This window comes from Ambystoma mexicanum, chromosome 3p (genome assembly GCF_040938575.1).
Source record: "Ambystoma mexicanum isolate Mex_15411 chromosome 3p, UKY_AmexF1_1, whole genome shotgun sequence".
Classification (NCBI taxonomy): domain Eukaryota; kingdom Metazoa; phylum Chordata; class Amphibia; order Caudata; family Ambystomatidae; genus Ambystoma; species Ambystoma mexicanum.
In genome coordinates, this window is record NC_090925.1 from 1,021,661,801 (window position 1) to 1,021,679,202 (window position 17,402).

A 17,402-nucleotide genomic window follows, 5' to 3' on the forward strand; every position below is an offset into this window, starting at 1 on the left:
TCTATACATAGCAATATAATAGATGGGTAACCCCCACGTCTCTGGCAAAAGGGGAAGCAACTAGCAATAAAGAACAAAAGTCAAGCCAGCAGGTGTGCAAACAAGTACACTCAAAAAGGCACAATCCCACCAGCAACGTCGGGAACAGTCCCTCAATCAACCCCTCAGATCACTGCATATAAATCACAATAAAATTCCAAAAATTATTTTTATAAAATTACATTTCTTTATTAAATTGGAACAATTAAAATAGTTTTTAAATAATGCAGAGCTCATACATTAATAAGAGTAAATATATAACATACAACTATATAACACAAATAAAGTGTATAGAGTGAAGAAAGTGCTAATTTCAAAGAGAGACTTCTGAAAACTCCCTGCCAGATCACAAGCTGGGGGGAAATCACAATCATCCCCAAATGCACTTTATTTATTTATTTGCATTTGTTAAGCGCACTTGCAGCCCATGAGGCATCGAGGCGCTGTTACAGAGGAAACACAGATTAAGATTAGATTTTTTCTTTTTTTTTTTTTTGTCTTAGTTACGTATTTATAACGCGCTTAAACACTCGGAGGTTTCTAAGCGCGGACCCGGGGATCGAACCTGTTGTGGCTTTGTGTCGTCTTGCTTCCAAGACGCGCACGCTGCCGCTGTGCTATCCTCCCAGGGACACGACACTTGTGTCGGTGCCAGGTAATTTAACCCACTCGGGAGAAGGGAATCTCTCGAGTGGGAAAATCCTGGTCAACTGAACAAAACTGAATGTTTTGAAGATCAATTCATAAACTGATTAAATCCAACTATGACAATGGCAGGAAAAAGGGAAGGTAATCATTTCCAAAAAGAGCAGTTCAATGGTTTGATGAACATGAAACTGGAGAACCTCACAATAATAAACCCATACTGTAAAAAGTCTAACATGGGATGCTATACGTCATATCATATCATCATATGCACTTCCCTCTATGCACTTTATTTGTGTTATATAGTTGTATGTTATATATTTACTCTTATTCATGTATGAGCTCTGCATTATTTAATAACTATTTTAATGTTTCCAATTTAATAAAGACATTTTATTTTATAAAAATAATTTTTGGAACTTTATTATGATTTATATGCAGTGATCTGAGGGGTTGATTGAGGGACTGTTCCCGACATTGCTGGTGGGATTGTGCCTTTTTGAGTGTACTTGTTTGCACACCTGCTGGCTTGACATTTGTTCTTTATTACCATTCTATACATACACAAACGCACACAAACATATATGAACACCTGAACACATGCTCCAATATGGGCTGTCTTCAGGGGCTGAAATAGGGACATGTGTGAAGGTTTCTTTGTGTGGAGGCATTTATTTTTATCGTTATTCTTTAAAGTGTGGGTCTAACTCAGGAGCAGTGGAGCGCTGTACAGGGTGTGGGTAGCCGGCATTTCGGTTGTCATCTTTTAACAGTAGCGCAGTAGTGGGAGGTCTGTGTGTCATTATGTGCATCCATTGGAATTAGTCCTTGGTCATGTGCTGTTGAGAGAGCCATGTTTTGAGAGATTTGCAAAATTGGAGAATTGTGGGGGCATTCCGAGCCGACACCAGGTTTAGATTTCCAGAAGGTGGGTGCATGACAAGAGAATATTTGTTTGTTGGGACTCTCTATATGCAGGAGTTGTGATTAAAGTCTGTTTCTTGATTGTTGCGCGAGGACTTTGTGCCACCAGATATGTGGAGCTTAACCCCCAGGTATGTGGTGTGCTACTTGTGACTGCTTTGTAGATGACACATGCAGTCTTGAAAAATCTCCTGGCTTGGAGTGGAAGCCAATGGAGTTTGCGTAGGATGGGGTGAATCCTGTAACAAGATGTGCTGCAGCATTGTGTACTGTGTTTAGGGGAGACAAGTGAGCAGCTGGGAGCCCTGTCAGGACTGCATTTCCACCATTGATGTGTGAGACGTAAAGGGCCTGCAACACGGTCTGGAAGTCCTGCAGCGGGATGAAGGGTTGTGGACGGTGTTGAATTCAGTTGAGAGGTCAAGTAGGATGAGGAAGCATGAGTCACCCTTATCTATGATTTGGAGAGCATCCTCTACCACCTGGATGGTGGCTGTCTTGGTGCTACAATTGGTCCTGAACCATGACTGGAGGTGTAGTTGTTTGATTGTGGCAAGCAGTTCTGTAGCAGCTACATAGTCCAAGGTTTTCCCAATAAATTAGAGGTTTGTAATGGGCCAATAGTTGGCATTGCATATTTTAGCAGTGCAGTGGGAAGGCCATTGAGATTGGTTTGAACTATGTCAAAATACTCCACTCCCACACAAGCCACAGATTAGTTTAAATGGGAACCCACTCTCCTGCTTATATGTATACTACCCTGTCTCATTCCAATCACTTTAGCTACAATGATTAGCATCATATTTTGTTGTGGTAGTAGGGAAAACACCTGCCATTTAGGAAGCAGTATCCAGTGTATTTCTCTCCACCATTAAAAAGGTACAACTCCAGTTCGTGTGCACCTCAAAAGGATATTAAGTCAACTTCCTTGACATAATTAAACTGGTTTATCAACGTGCTGATGTGCAGCAGTCCATACACAAGGGTGACACGTGGAGACTCCCCAAGCTCCCTTTAGGTACACTCACTTCTGTAAATTGCACTATTGCCTTGTCACTCAAAGTGCTGCCCCCTGTCTTGCAACACACCCTATGTCATTGTCCCTCTTCCTCTCTGTTCTAGCACTCTGCCACATCCTACTCTTGGACTGACCCTTGCCTCCACACAACATTTGTGCCCATCATCAACAAATGTGTGATCTTTCCCTTTCTATATTTCCTAATGGTCTCTTTATCTCTTCATCAACATATCTTCTATCCTCCTAGCACCAGATCTGAGTCCATCTGTCTCCCTACTCTGAATTCTATCTCAATGTCCCATTCCCATCACCAGAATTAATCAATATGAGATGCACCATTCGGGCATATATGATTTGTAAAGCACTCCATTGCTTCCCGAAGCTAGGTCTGTGCTGAATATATAATAATAATAATAATAATAATAATAATAATAATAATAATAATAATAATAATAATAATAATAATAATACCAATGTTAAATTGGGAAACAGAGAAAGTGCTTTGTAACAGTGCTCCTGGAAAATATCCTCACCCATCACCCCTTATTGACTTTACATTCTTGTTGACCAATTTAATAATCCAGCAGGATGAGCTTTGCTACATTGTGGTGGCTCTTCACACTGCCACTTTCCATGTTTGCAATCATCTAAGTTAGGGGTCTGTTGCCAATGAACTGTCTAGTGGCATAGGTTAATGGGGTAACTTAGACACCTTACTTCCCAATCCTTTTGATCCACCTTTTTGGAGAATCTAGTATACCTGTGTTGATCCTGTAACTCGTCTATGCAGGTATACATTCACATCCTAAATCTTTAGAGTCCACACTGAAATAATCCAAAAGTAGTTATGTGAATCAGTGCTTTTATTCATCTCCTCAAGGCACAGATGGTAGCCCGTCCTGTCCTGAGAAGTGAATAAGGCATGTGTGAGTGTCACCTTAGCCAGAGTAGGTGGACACATGGGCCTGGCTTTGCCTGTTAGCGGGAGTCATCTTAGTTTGGGTAGGTGAGCATATGTGATGTTGCTTCATGGTCATGGGTTACATCTTAATGCACTTTGACCACTCTTGGGCTATCACAAGAAGCTGTAGGCAAAGGGGTAATTTGTATGGAAAATGTCAACAATATTCCTACATGGCCATGATACTTGATAGTGAGGTACTTGTGACGTACAGAGAGTTCCATTGCCTTGCGTTGTTCTTAATGAGTTCAATTTTTTCGGTCAACCTTTTTAGTCATTGCCTACATTTTCTCAAATTCTGCACCTTGGAAGGAAAACAACATTTAATGTGAACACGTCAAGTTGGATCAATGGAGTCAATGATCCTCTGTAAAACCTGGAATTGTCCTAACACCACGGTGGCTGATATGCTTGCAAAGACACTTCACCAGACATCAGGGGGAATACAGCATCAAGACGGTACATGGTGGCATGCATCTATCGTATATGCCAAGAGCATAACGAGACGAGTGAAAACATTGGCAAAGAGGAATAGAGGGATTCGTAGAATGACATAATGGAACTGGAAAGCGAAAAATTGCCATTGGTTGAAGCCAGGAGAGGGAGTCCGCTGAAGGACCTAAATTGCAGTTTGGCAGCAGGGAGTCACTAAATAGGTCTTTATTAAGAACTCGTTTTCAAAGAGCACCCATTATCTTAATGAAAGTGTGGAAGGCAATGGCACTCCAGGTGCAATGCTATATCTGGATCTTTCCAATCTGGGGGGCCAATGAAAAGGAATGTGGTTTATATAAGCACCAGAGTGAGAGGCGCCTCTTAGGCTTTAAAGGGCATCACTTTTCTCTTTCTCACAAGGTTCTTCAGAACATTTGATGATAAAGCGACCTCCGCCGGGTCTTGCCACAGGATAGGTTGCACACAAACATTGATTCTATGTGCCTGCTGTATCACTACTCTCTTGAGCTATAACTGCTGCCAAAAGCTGAAGCAATGTAAGGCAGGCCCTGGTGTTAGTGAGGAAGATGATGTCATCCCTTTTCATAACATGCGTAGTTGGCATGTTCAAATTGACATACACCTCGATAATGTCCTCTGCTAATGAAGAGAACTAAAATGTGATTGCGCTACACTCACTATTTCTGCTTTTGTTTCTTCTAGGTTCAGGATTTCCCACATGCTGTCTAATTATTGGGGGGAGGGAGGGAAATTGAGCAAATAAAAAACAAAAGTAATCTGAAATGTTATCCTCTCTGCAGAATATTTTGTATTTTGGTAGAACTTGTGCTGTAGCATTTGTCATATTTTATACTTTCCCTTTCTCTTTCTCTTAGGAGGGCTCCTGAATTTCCTTGTGCCCCTCACCTCCACTTCCATAATGCAGTTTGTTTGCTGGCTCTACTTCATGCATAGCAAAAGTTGCGAAAATGAAGGGGACTGATTATTACATTTACCATATCACCTATATTGTAAATAATCTACTTTCAGCCTCTGGCCCAATTCATCTCCTCCCAATGCTTCCTTTGTTATTCTCACACCTCGATCTCTCCACCAAGCAAAGAACCTCTCGTTTTAGGGCATGTCTGACAGCCGTGGGGGGAATGGATGAGTTGAAATTGGCCTATGCTGAATGGTAGCAAAACGGAGGTGTTGACGGTAGGTCCTCCGTCTGCTACTGCTCTTTGGACTCTTCTGTTCTGGCCCTCTTCTCTTGGTTCTTTTCATGTCCCTGTTACCGTGTTTAAGGACCTGAGCATCAAGATATCAGCCACTCACTCTGCTGATAAGCATATTAGGGTGATATGTCAACAGGGCCATTTACTACTACACATCTTGAGGAAGGTCCTTACTTTTATACCTGAGCAGTTCAAGGCTCTGGTGGTTGCATCCTTGGTGCTTTCTATTCTGGATTACTGTAATGCCCTGTATTTGGAGCAGCCAGCTTATTTGATTTACCACTTCAGGTCTTCCAAAACTCAGCTGCTAGGGCGACCAGCTCTGCTTCCCGTTGTTGCCATGTCACTCCCATTTTTCGGTGCATTCACTGGCTCCCAGTTAACAAGCAGGTTTCTTTTAAATCTATCTGCCTTGTCAACTGGGCATACTATTGCAAGGGAACAGGGTATCTTCAACATATATGTGTTTGATATGCCCCTGTCAGGACACTACGGCCGTCCCAGTTTAGCTTAGTTGCTGTTCCTCTGGTTTTGTATATTCAGATTGGGGGGCCAGGCTTTCTCTATTGTGGCTTTGAGACTGTGGAATTCCCTCCTTCCTTCTCTATGAGTTATTGAGCACCATCTTCATTTCAGAAGAGCTCTTAAAACACATTTGTTTGGATGTTTGGTTTCCTGTTGACTCCCAATTTTGTCCTTTAGCAACAAGATGCCCTTGTGCGTACCTTGTGCTCTACAAATTCCATATCAAATCAAATCAAATCAAAAAACGTGAGCAGATGAGGACCAATTAGAGCTTAGCAGGTGCCTTTCATAAGGGGGGAATGGTGGTGTTGTTATCTCCCCCCTTTCGTTGGGCATTCAGAGGAACAGAAGAAGAGATTGCTTTGGGTAACCCCCTTTTCTCATTTGCCTTAAGCATAGCCAATTGGCAGATCTGTAAATAGATCCACAGATACTAATGTCTTCTTCTTTACGTTAAAAATTTGGCCTATGAAAGGATGAATGTTGCTCTGGCAGAGGCAAATTGTTTCGCCAAGGGGGCAAAGGTTTCCTCCTGGGGCCCCAGTCAATATCGTTTTACTACTTTGTAGGCGTAAGGGGTGACAAGTTGGGATCTGAAAGGATCCCTATAGGTGGGATAATGCCACATTGCCCCCACCCTAGCTTCGCCACTTGTATGTTGTGGTCCAGTAATGGGGATATTGCAATACACTCTAAGCTTCTAATGGTGACATGGATCTTTCCCTGCAGCTCAAGTGCAAATAAGAGTTTCATGAAAGCAAACTACCCATGCACCACTCAAACACGCCTCAAGGCTACCCCACAAACTAATTCTCACACTTTAATTTAGTTTTTCGAAATGTCATGTCATATTATCCTAAAATCTTGGTCCATTTCAATTTAAGAGATTGGAGGCTAGCCCATTATTCTATCAATGGCCAGTGAAATAGTCAGATAGCAGACAGACCCCGAATAGTCCGCAAGCAATGTTATTGAAAAGCAATTTAAGGACAATCAAGGCGGAAGCAGGTTAGCTGCAAATGCAATTGCAGACCGAATGCCATAGCATCCACGTCGGGCACACAATCACATCCAAAGACAAGGCCCAATATTGACACCGGGCATAGAATGAAGCATTCAGCCAGGGGTGTCAAATCACCAGAACCACACACTGCACAGTAGGCGATGAGTTGTCGAGTCCTTTTTGAGAGGAGCAAAGCTGGGCCCTTGCAAAAACTATGAACTACAAGTTGATGTACCTTAGTTTTGAAGTTGCCAAGCGCCTTACAACCACACTGTAGTCAGATGTTTTGCGTTCGGGTAATGGTTGAAAGAATAACAGCCAATGAGAGACCAGATCAAATGGTATACCTTCACCAGAAAAGCCCACCCTGGAACTGTGGAAGTTAAGCATCTTAGCGAGTAGTTGTGGTGGATCACTCGGTACTGTTATAGCCCCAGCACCCAGGGGAGCAGTTTAAAGGGACCGGTGAGCCTGGGAGTATTGCATGTAAGGATGTATACAATCTACATTTTGCTGGCAGAATTGGCCAAAATGTCCAATTGTTCACCTTGCGAATTTGAAAAATGTTGAATTTTGCTTACAAATCTCTGATGCCATTTTGTTTACACAATTCTTGCAATAACCTAATAAGCAGATATTTTGTAACCAGAAAAGTAAGTGGGAAACTGCAGTAAATAGTCGTCACTTATTTTGCTGAAAATAATGCCACCTAACACTACGTTGCATACATTTCGTTTCAACAAACCAAGTGTTGAACTCTTGAAGGGAGGCTTCACGTTCTGAAAAACATAAAATATAAAGCAACTGGGAAACTGAAGTAATTAGTTTTAATCTATTTAATTAAGGCTTCAACTTACTTTTCAGGAAAATAAACCGCAGATACATTTCATAAAAAAATTCTTAGAAAGCTCAGTGAACACTTTTTTATTTAAGTTGCTGAGAAAGGGTCCATTTGCTTACATTGTTACAAATAATGATCAGGTTTGAAAATTACTAATCCTATTTTTGAAGACTTTATTAGCTCCTAATATACTGATGACATTTGCATTTTAATTTCACAGGGTGTAGCCAATCGTATGTAATTGGGAACATGTAGTGTATCATTTCACTAAATTGGCAAAATCGAAATTGGCAACTTTGCACCCCTCTAATTGCAGGATGTTGCCCTTCACAACTATAGCTTGACCTTTCGTTGAAATCCACAGCCGCTCCTTTCCGTCCTCATTGGGCAGCCTCCAGAGGGGAGGTCTGGCAAGGTCATTACTTTAACACGCATGTCTCGTGAATGTATCAAAGGAATGGGAGGAGTGTGGCAGATGCAATGCATCTGTGGCTGGCACTGACATGTCCTTGTACTGAGCTTGCTGTCTTGTAAAGGTACTGCTTATTCACCTGTCTGTCTGTGCTGATGGAATGTCCCCTCTCTATGTTCAGAAATCTAGAACCACGTGGGTTAGGAATGGCATGAGCATTGATGAGATATATGAGGCGATGGCTGTTTGTCTGAACTGCCCCAGCAGTCTCAGGTGGCAGCGAGTTAGGAGGCAGCAGAGGGTGTGAGGCTGCAGGACAATGGGCTCAGAAGTAGAGCTGAGAGCTGAAAGATACCAGTTTGGGTTGGAAATGGTTTTCCAGGATGGAGCCCAGGAGCAAAGAATGCTCCATGTTAGATGTTACTGGCAGGTGACAGTAGTTGGCAGGAGATTGAGAAAGAACGCTGGTCCTGACAAATCTCCCCATTGCCAATCACCACATACTGCTTCACCTCACTGAGGAGGCCCACAAAGCTGAAACACGTGTCTGGGGTTGCTCATGGTACTCTTCTTAAGAGGAGAATTGCCAGGCATTTCGGTTCTGGGCTACCCTTGTGGGTGGGACCAGACTGATATGAAAATGGATACTTCTCCTATGTGAGGGGTACAGCAAGCTAAAACACTGTTGTAGACCCTCCTGAGTGTGATACATCCAATAGAACCGGGTATTTGACCCATGTTTGTTTTCAGTAGATGCTCTCGCACACCCTTTTTTAATTTGTGAAACTTAGGGCTTCACTTTAAGAAAACCAAGGGTAATTCAGACATGGACCCGTTGCTCACTATGCTTTAGAGAGGCTCAGTTTCACCTCACTGAGTAGGCTGAACAAGGCTAAAACATGCGTCTGGGGTTGCTAATGGTACCCATATTCAGAGGAGAATTGCCTAGCATTTCAATGCTGGACTGCCCTTGTGGGTGGGACCAGACAGATATGCATGTGGACATTTCACCTCTGTGAAGGGTGTAGTAAGCTAAAACGTGGTTGTAGGTGTGCCAAATCAACTTCCAGGTCAACAGTGGTCCAGGGATGAATATTGGTTTCAAAACCAACAATCAGCCCCACAGATTGGAAACACAAATCAATTATAAACCTCCTTGTCCAATTTTGGTGGCCCGAATGGCAGTTTAATCTCCGAAAGGTCGTGATCGTTGGTAAATTGCAACACAGCTAAAATACAATTATTACACAATGATAAAAGGGAATGTCCAGTCAAGGTTGTATACACATATCTACTTTATTATTATCACAACAGACAGTTCAAGCACACTACAAAGTACAACCCACCGTGTAAACGTATGCAGAAGACAGACAGTTTCAAAGAAGAAAGGGGAAGCACCCTGGATAAAGACAGGAGGGTAGTCAGTAAAGTAACGAATTGCAATAGTTCAAGGATCCTTGGTATCCACACAAAGGGGGCAATGGGTTGTAAAATATCACTAGGGGCCTTCGGGAAAGGGCCGGGGAGACAGAACCACAATGAACCTTGGGCTATAAGAGTTATTTGTACTTGGACAGGGTGGAGACGGTTTCAGGGTGCTTTGCAGCTTCTGCAACAGAGTTTAAGATGGGAGACAGTTGTGGGCAGCAGGCGGCAGGCAGTGTTGTCAGTGAAGTGGGACAGACAGCTGCTGGTTGGCCTACATCGAGGCTAAGCATCAGGAATTGGTGTCTCTCTGCAGGTCAGCAGTTCTGAAGCACTGGTCAAGGGATCTCAGACGAAGGTAACGACTGCAGTGTAACAACAGTCAGTGGTGCTGTTGGTTGCAGCTTGAGGGGCTCAACCAGCTCAAAAATGTCCTCTATGGCGGACGTCAGTAGATGCTTGTCGATGCCCTAATCCTAGCTTCTTCACTGGGCTTGTGTCATCCTTTAAGGGGGACAGCCCTAAGCTGCGGAGTATGCTGCTTGGCAGCTGCCATGTCCTTGGTTTGTTTCAGAAACTCGCTGGCACTTCCCACCTATGAATCCTGCTGAAGAACTAGCAGGGCAGGCAGTATGCTGGCTGGGTACCGTTTCTGGTGATGCAGAGGGCCCTCTGGATTCGGTATATCCTTCTGTTCCCTGGGAGATGTTTAGGGGAGGGATCTTGCGTCCCTCTTGGAAATCCTGGCCTTCCTTCAATGGCTGAAGATGTAAGGCAACTGTACCATCAGCCTGGGTCCAATGCTGAGTTATTCCTTCTGCTCCTGGTGAAGCCTTCTGATGATCTGTCAAAAGAAGGGATCAGCCCTCTTTTAAAGCCAAATGGGCCACAGTGATGGGTGCAGGCGAAGTCAGCCTTATTGAACAAATCCTCCTGGGTCCCCACCAACAATCTCCTGTATGCATGATGTCATAACCAGATTGCTTTGCACAGAAAAGTTAAAGGGGTGAAATGTGCAATACTAAGTCCCACCCATCTTCCTGTCTGTTTTGGATCAAAGGGTCTCTCTGGTCAACTGAGCTATATGTTGAACCTGATTAAAGTGGCAGGTCTCCCTTGAAGCTGCAGCAAGACCAGACTTTCTGCTGCTGTCAATTCACATACTCATACCTTCTGAATGGGGTCCCCCTGCTGGGATGACTACTGTAATACATGGAGTCCCAGACAAGACATTTCACTGCCAATCGATTCTAAGGGTGGGAGCTGATTTCATGTTGACACAGTGAACATACAAGGTTGTTGGGGGTTTCCTGTCACAATTGTTAGCCTCTACAGCGAGGCCCCATGTGGGCATGTTTGAAGTACACTCTATGTGTATGTCAGTTATGTTAATCGCTGCCACCAGCTGCAGGGCTCAATAAAAGCACAGGGTGGATCTATGAGGCCTTTGTCAGTCAATCAGGCTGGCCATGGTAGGGGGAAGGTTGACCCACCCCCTTCATGAAATGTCTCTTGTACGCCACCTGTCAGATCCCAAAGAAATATGACAATGGGACTGTGCCTGTAGGCTGTGTCTACCCAGAGTAAACAGATCTATGCGTATGTTATTTGGTGAGTATTGGAAAATGTGTGCAGATTAGCCCCACACATTTTTCAGATTTTGAACTACCATCATTCAATTTCATTCTAAATCTTAAAAAATCCCAGGCGTGCGCACACCCATCATGTGGGTGGTCACATTCCTCACAGTAGGCCCTCCTGAGTTGGAGAAATTCCATATAACAAGGTATTTGATCCATGTTCAATCTCTGTAGAGGGGGTCCCAAACCTTTGTTTAATTTTTGACACTTGGGGTTTTGTCCTAAGTAACCCATGGTAATCCAGACATGGACCCCTCGCTCACGGTGTCTTTGAGAGGCTCAGCTGTATTTCACTGAGAATGCCCAAAGAGGCTGAAAAACGTGTCTGGGGTTGCTGATGGTAATCTTGTTCAGATGAGAATTGCTCAGCATTTCAGCGATGGACTGCCCTTGTGGGTGGGACTTAATAGAGGGGCTCTGGCACTCTTGTTTAATGTATTAGAAGCTTTCCCTGACAGATCCTCACAATGTCATTGGACCTTATCCTCTCACTGCACCCTGGCGCAATGCCCGAACCTTCATTTCCACAGTAATGTGAGAAAAAGATTCCTGGAGAATCCCACCAATTACATGTATGTGCTGATGCATGCCCTCCCGGAAATTGTGCTGCTCCTGACTAATCTCCCCATTGCCATTTGCCTTGTCCTGCTTCACCTTGCTGAGGAGACCCAACAAAGCTGAAACACGTGTCTGTGGTTACTCATGGTACTCTTCTTCAGAGGAGAATTGCCTAGCATTTCTGTGCTGGACTGCCCTGTGGGTGGGACCAGACTCATATGCGAATGGTTATTTCTCCATTCTCAAGGGTGCAGTGAGCTAAAACATAGTTGTAGACCCTCCTCCAGAGTGGGAGAAATTCCATAGAACAGGGTATTGGACCGGTGTTCATTTTCGAAGAGGAGCTACCACACCCTTGTCTAATATATTTGAAGCTCATTCAGCAGCTCATGAAAAATGTCACTGAAACATATCCGTATGTACAGGCTGTTGCCTTGCAACACATCTTATGCACCCTGTGGCAATGCCTGAGCCTCCATTGCCAGAGCAATGTGCAAAATCGATGCATGGAGAATCCCACCAATTACATGTATGTCCTGATGCATGCCTTGCATGATCCCTGTAGCATCTGGGTGATGTTCACTGACAACTTCTCCAGGAGCTGATGTTGCCAGCTGCTTGCATGAAGCACCTTAACCTCCCAGACTACCTGTCACCCAGCCAATAGGCCACCACATGGCATATGCAGCTGGACAACATGATCTTGTGATGCCTCAACATGGAGGATGAGTCATGATGTTGAAAAAATCTCAGCATACTTGAAACTGCCAATCTTGAGGATCCCACAGATGCAGGAGAAATTGAGCCAATGCCCCGGGTTGCATGGTCACTGCTCCAGCAGCCTTAACAAGCACTATTGGCCGTGGAAGGGACTGACACCCTGAGGAAATGGATTCCAACACATAGACAGTCACACTATAGCCAACCACGTTGGGCGCCATAGCTTACATGTACTCGAAGGGCCTGAGTACAATCGAAACATGTAAATTGTAGTAGCATGGTGTCACAAGTGGACAATGAGCTGTCCTGCGTGTATGTTACTGAAGTACACTGACACATCATAAATATGTTCTTCTTCAGGTTTCTGAGCTCTTGGTCATGTAGTAATCCTTTGAAGATGTCACACATGCTACTATGAATATCATCAGACAGCAAAGAGTCATCCAGCATGCCGATGGCTGCCTGCAAGCACCATGGATTCCACCTGAACAAAGCATGGTGACCTGTGCTGATTGATGTGCATGCCTCCTCGTCATCACATTGCGACATGAATGCAGCTCATAGTGGACACAACCAGGCTACTGGCCCTCTCTTCCCATCATTGTTGACATCCACAAAGGTATTATCTCATACCAGAGCACCACATATTGCAACATGCAATGTGTCATCAAGTGAAATGTCCTTTCCCCTGTCATATTTGGCTCTCCTGCATGGATTGGTGGACATGCACAACATGATTGCTTGCTGATTGGGATAAGCAAATGCAATGTAATCTTGGCACACACTCAAACGAGAGAGCCCCCATTCATGTCATTTAACAACTATGCAATGGAGCCATATTAGTGGCATCCCTTTCTCGTGTAGGCAATGCCCTATGCTTTGCAGTAGCACAACAGATGCACACATGGCAAGACACATTCAACAATAACTTAGCCATAACATGCATACCCCTCACTTCCTGGCGAATCAGTGCCTTTCCCATAATGTGAAAAAGTATCAGCCTCCTTCATTGTTAGACCTGACCCAAAACCATGCATCAGAAAAAACAGGCAACTATGGTCCACTGTGAACATATCAGATGTGCGACCTGTTGATAACACCTTATTACACCTCACCTTTCCTCGCTTGAAGCTACTCACCATGGCTTGCCACGGCAAAAAAACAACTGTGCAGGACACACATCCTTCACACATTCAGGAGTCTGATGTACTTGTTCAGAAATGTTGCAAATGTCGATTCCGGGGAACTCATGGCATCCTGTAACTCAGCTGATGGTGGCATAAACGTGCCAGACCCTCTGATGTCGACTACCTGCTTAATGGAAATCATGCCACTGACCACCGCTACCACTGGCATCAGGAACTCTAAGCAGTAAGTGGGGGGTTTCTCCAAGTTCCCAGGCAGGCCTCTCATTCGTTCCCAACTGCTGTTGTTCACTGACTCTTCTCCATCATGCACTTCTTCACCTCCTAGAAAGTTGGATGTTCCACTCATATTCATAGATCTGATCTGTCACTTTCCGACACAGCCAGCAGTCGCTATCTCTGGAAGTGTGCTACCAGTCCAAGTTTAACGGGTGACATTCTGTTCCTTCAAAGAGTCTGTCAGTGATTCATCAGTGAACCAGTTTGTCTTTGTCTCCTTCTGAGGCTTCCTCCTCTCACTCATGATGCATTGTAAGTATCCTGTCAGGATCTGTACAGCAATAGTGCTCTCTGCCTGAGGTTGCATACCCTGCTGGCGAGTGTGCAACACAAGCAAACCCTGGTTAATTGTCTCTCTAGTGCATCGGAAGAGTGTGCAGAAAGCATGCACTTGGCACTATGATCATCTGTGTAGTGTGTATTGCAGAACTATCATGGCGAGGGTCTTTAATAAAGCTGGTAAGACAGCTCAACATGTTGAGCACTTGTTGCTGTGATCTGCATTTGGCCTGTATGTCGCAAGTTACAATCCCGGCATGGTTGATTCCGGCGTTCATACTTCCAAGTTCGATAAACTGACTACCAATTTCGATTGGGTAATACTAATGTATGTACATGTGTTGTATGTAAATTGATTCAGATAAAAGTGCTATATAAGTTATTATTACTCACGACTGTTGTCTCGCTGTGTGGACATGTTTACTCTTGCTGCCTTGTCATCTGTCTTGTGTGGTACACCAGCCGTAGTGTCCTTGAAAGACGCTCTGACCACCATAGACAGTCACTTATCTCCTGCTAGGCCTCTCCCTGGTGCCTGCACCTGCACAATTGACACCCCAGGTCTCTTCATATGCCTCATCTAAACACCAACATCTCCATCTATTTGTCAGAGCGTCTCTGGCGAGACACTCTCAGGATCGACTTTCAACACTATAAGCATCCCATCAAAAATGGCTGGCACATAATCGGACAGAGCCAAAGTGGTTAGGTTGAGGGCTGTCAACTTCACTGCATCAGAATTTAACATGCTCTGCGATCAGGTCCTTAGCAGTTTTGAGTAGCACCCTTGGTCCAAGGCGCATCAAAGGATCTGGGACCGCATTACAGCTGCGGTCAGCATGGAGGAGGTGAAAGCCAATAGCATTGAGAACATCTATATGTTCTGGGATGATATTAGGAGCCAGAGTAAAAGGAAGGCAATGCAGCCATTGAGCCCGGTTTTGTGGTCCATTCTTGTGGCCACCATGGAGAGACTCAGTAATAGGTCTGGATCTCAGAGGAGGTACTTCTGGTGCATAATGCCCAGTTCTTTGTCCTCTAGACCCAGATCCAAGTTGTTGAAAGTTGCTGAACGAGGACCATGGCAAATAATGCACCAAAGGCATGGAGGAAATAACATGAATGTCACTGTAAGATAGGCTTGACTTCCGCCCACCAGTCAGATGCCAACGACATGTTGGATGCTGTCTCATAGGGCCATCAAAACAACACTATGAGACATATAGGCCTGGTGGCACACTACACAGCCTGCATATATATGGACAAAAACTGATTTCAAACTCCTCCTACTGGGAAATGCATGTGTGCATGTGATTGCTGCTATCATCTGCTTAGGTGTCTGGTGTCTGGGTGGGTTACAATTGTGCAGCACACTTTTTGGGTTGGCACAGATACGTTGTACCATTTATGTGTTTCTTCTTTAAAACAGACCTTATTAGTGCAATGCATTTTTGCATTAGAAAAGGTTTACTGTAGTGTTGCCTTGGAATGGTTTTACACTAGTGTAATCATTGCCTTGGTGCAAACATGCACAGAAAGCTTTGTCGTAGTTATTTTATCCTGAAAAATTGCGCTTTTATTGGTACAAAGTTTCTGTAATATGCCCAAAGAGAGCAAGATAAATGCATATTTACCTCCATAAAGAATGAAAAATATAGGTTCAACCATGTTTCCATTAAGGTGCTGTGAAGGACAATTCCTCCAACAGCATGCTAATGTTCTCCAGCAATAATTAGTGGGTCATTTTGCAAAATGTGCAAGTTGCATGCATACAGTCCCTAATGTTAGCACCTATGTTATGTTGGGTCCTATGCACGACAAAATGGAGCGCAAAATGACACATGAAAAGGGCGAAGCAGCCTTTACTGTTTCACCATTTTCCTCTGGGTTTTGTAAGAAACGTAAATGCCACCTGAAACGTGTGCTTTGAAGACGGCATTTGCAGTAGATTCCTATGGAATCTGCCTGCATTCAGCAGGGACTAATAATTGCTGGTGAATTCCATAGGGATCCTTTTGTTTTATGTCTGCCTGAGAAACTCACTCGGGTGTAAAACCATAAGGTATTTTAAGGAGGAAGGCATGGCAGAAATGTTAAATCCATGCTGTACCCCTATTTGTCTTTCAAATGCATTTAAAAATCCCTTGCAGGGTTATTTTAAACCAGGTTGGAGCATTACATGAAAGCGCAAAAGTGAGGCATAATGGTTTTTACCTTCATTTTGCTCTCAAGAGCATTTTTCGGCTGACATAATGTGGAAGATGGGCTTGGAGCGGAGTTAGCATCTCTGCCCTGCTTTCCTCCTCTGTCTTGTGTGAGCACTTCATTTTACGCAACGCATGCATGAGATGTATTTCCGTGCGTAAAATGAATGATGCCTATAGAATCTGCCTTGCATTTACTTCTGTTAATGGGCGTATTCCATAGTAAACGCCGCCTGCAAAGCATCATTTGCAGGCAGCATTCTTTTTTTTTATAAAGCGCAGAGTAAAAGTGAAGATTGAAGGTGGCTTTGCCTTGTTTTAACATTCACAATTACACTCCACAATGTACATGTTAATCATTGTTTTCAGGGGATGCAACGTCACAGAAGTGCTTACATTGGCATGCACTCTGCATTTCATTTAAAACATCACCCTGTCTGAAGATTGCATGCAGGGACGACCAATGCTGGCAGTTACATTTTCTGGAGTCCCCCACACTCACGCGCAATGTTCAGAAGGGGGAGGGGACAAGGAAAGAGTAAAAGCAAACCACATTCACTTTTCCTTTCCCATGTTCCTCTCCGTCTCGTGAACATGTGAAGGCTGCCTGCAAATTACAGGTGGCAGAATGTATCCCTATGGAATCTGCCTTGCATTGAGCAGGTGCACAATTGAGGCAGATACCAAAGAACTGTATTTTCTTTGCGCATGCATGACCATCTCATGCTGGTCTAACATGAGACGCAGGTTCTAGGAGATTTGGTCGAAAAGATTACATCAAATTCGATTTTGTCTCACTACTTTTTGTGTGGTAGATGTTGCCACAAATATATGTGGGAGCCACAGCCCTTCCCCAAAGCCCTCCCACATTAGTTATTCCCCAATACCCATCCACCACATATAATTGGGGCAACATTTGTTGAAAAAAAAGTAGATGAATTTGAATTCTATCAATTCTACCAAACCCCACTGCACCTCCCCTCCCATCAGAATGTGGGCACAAAACCATGACGTCACTAATGACCCATCAATCACAGTTGTGTGCGCTACATTCTGAGAGGAGGGGCTGGTCTTGACGACAGAGGGAACTTAACAGCTCTTCATTGTTGAG

General features: G+C 44.0%; 1 protein-coding gene across 19 annotated transcripts in view; it reads right to left on the reverse strand.

Annotated features, from left to right (window-relative positions):
* The window catches only part of PTPRT (protein tyrosine phosphatase receptor type T), a 2,174,878-nt gene that overhangs the window by 443,430 nt on the left and 1,714,046 nt on the right, over positions 1-17,402 (reverse strand). The gene's annotated exons all lie outside the window — the stretch shown is intronic.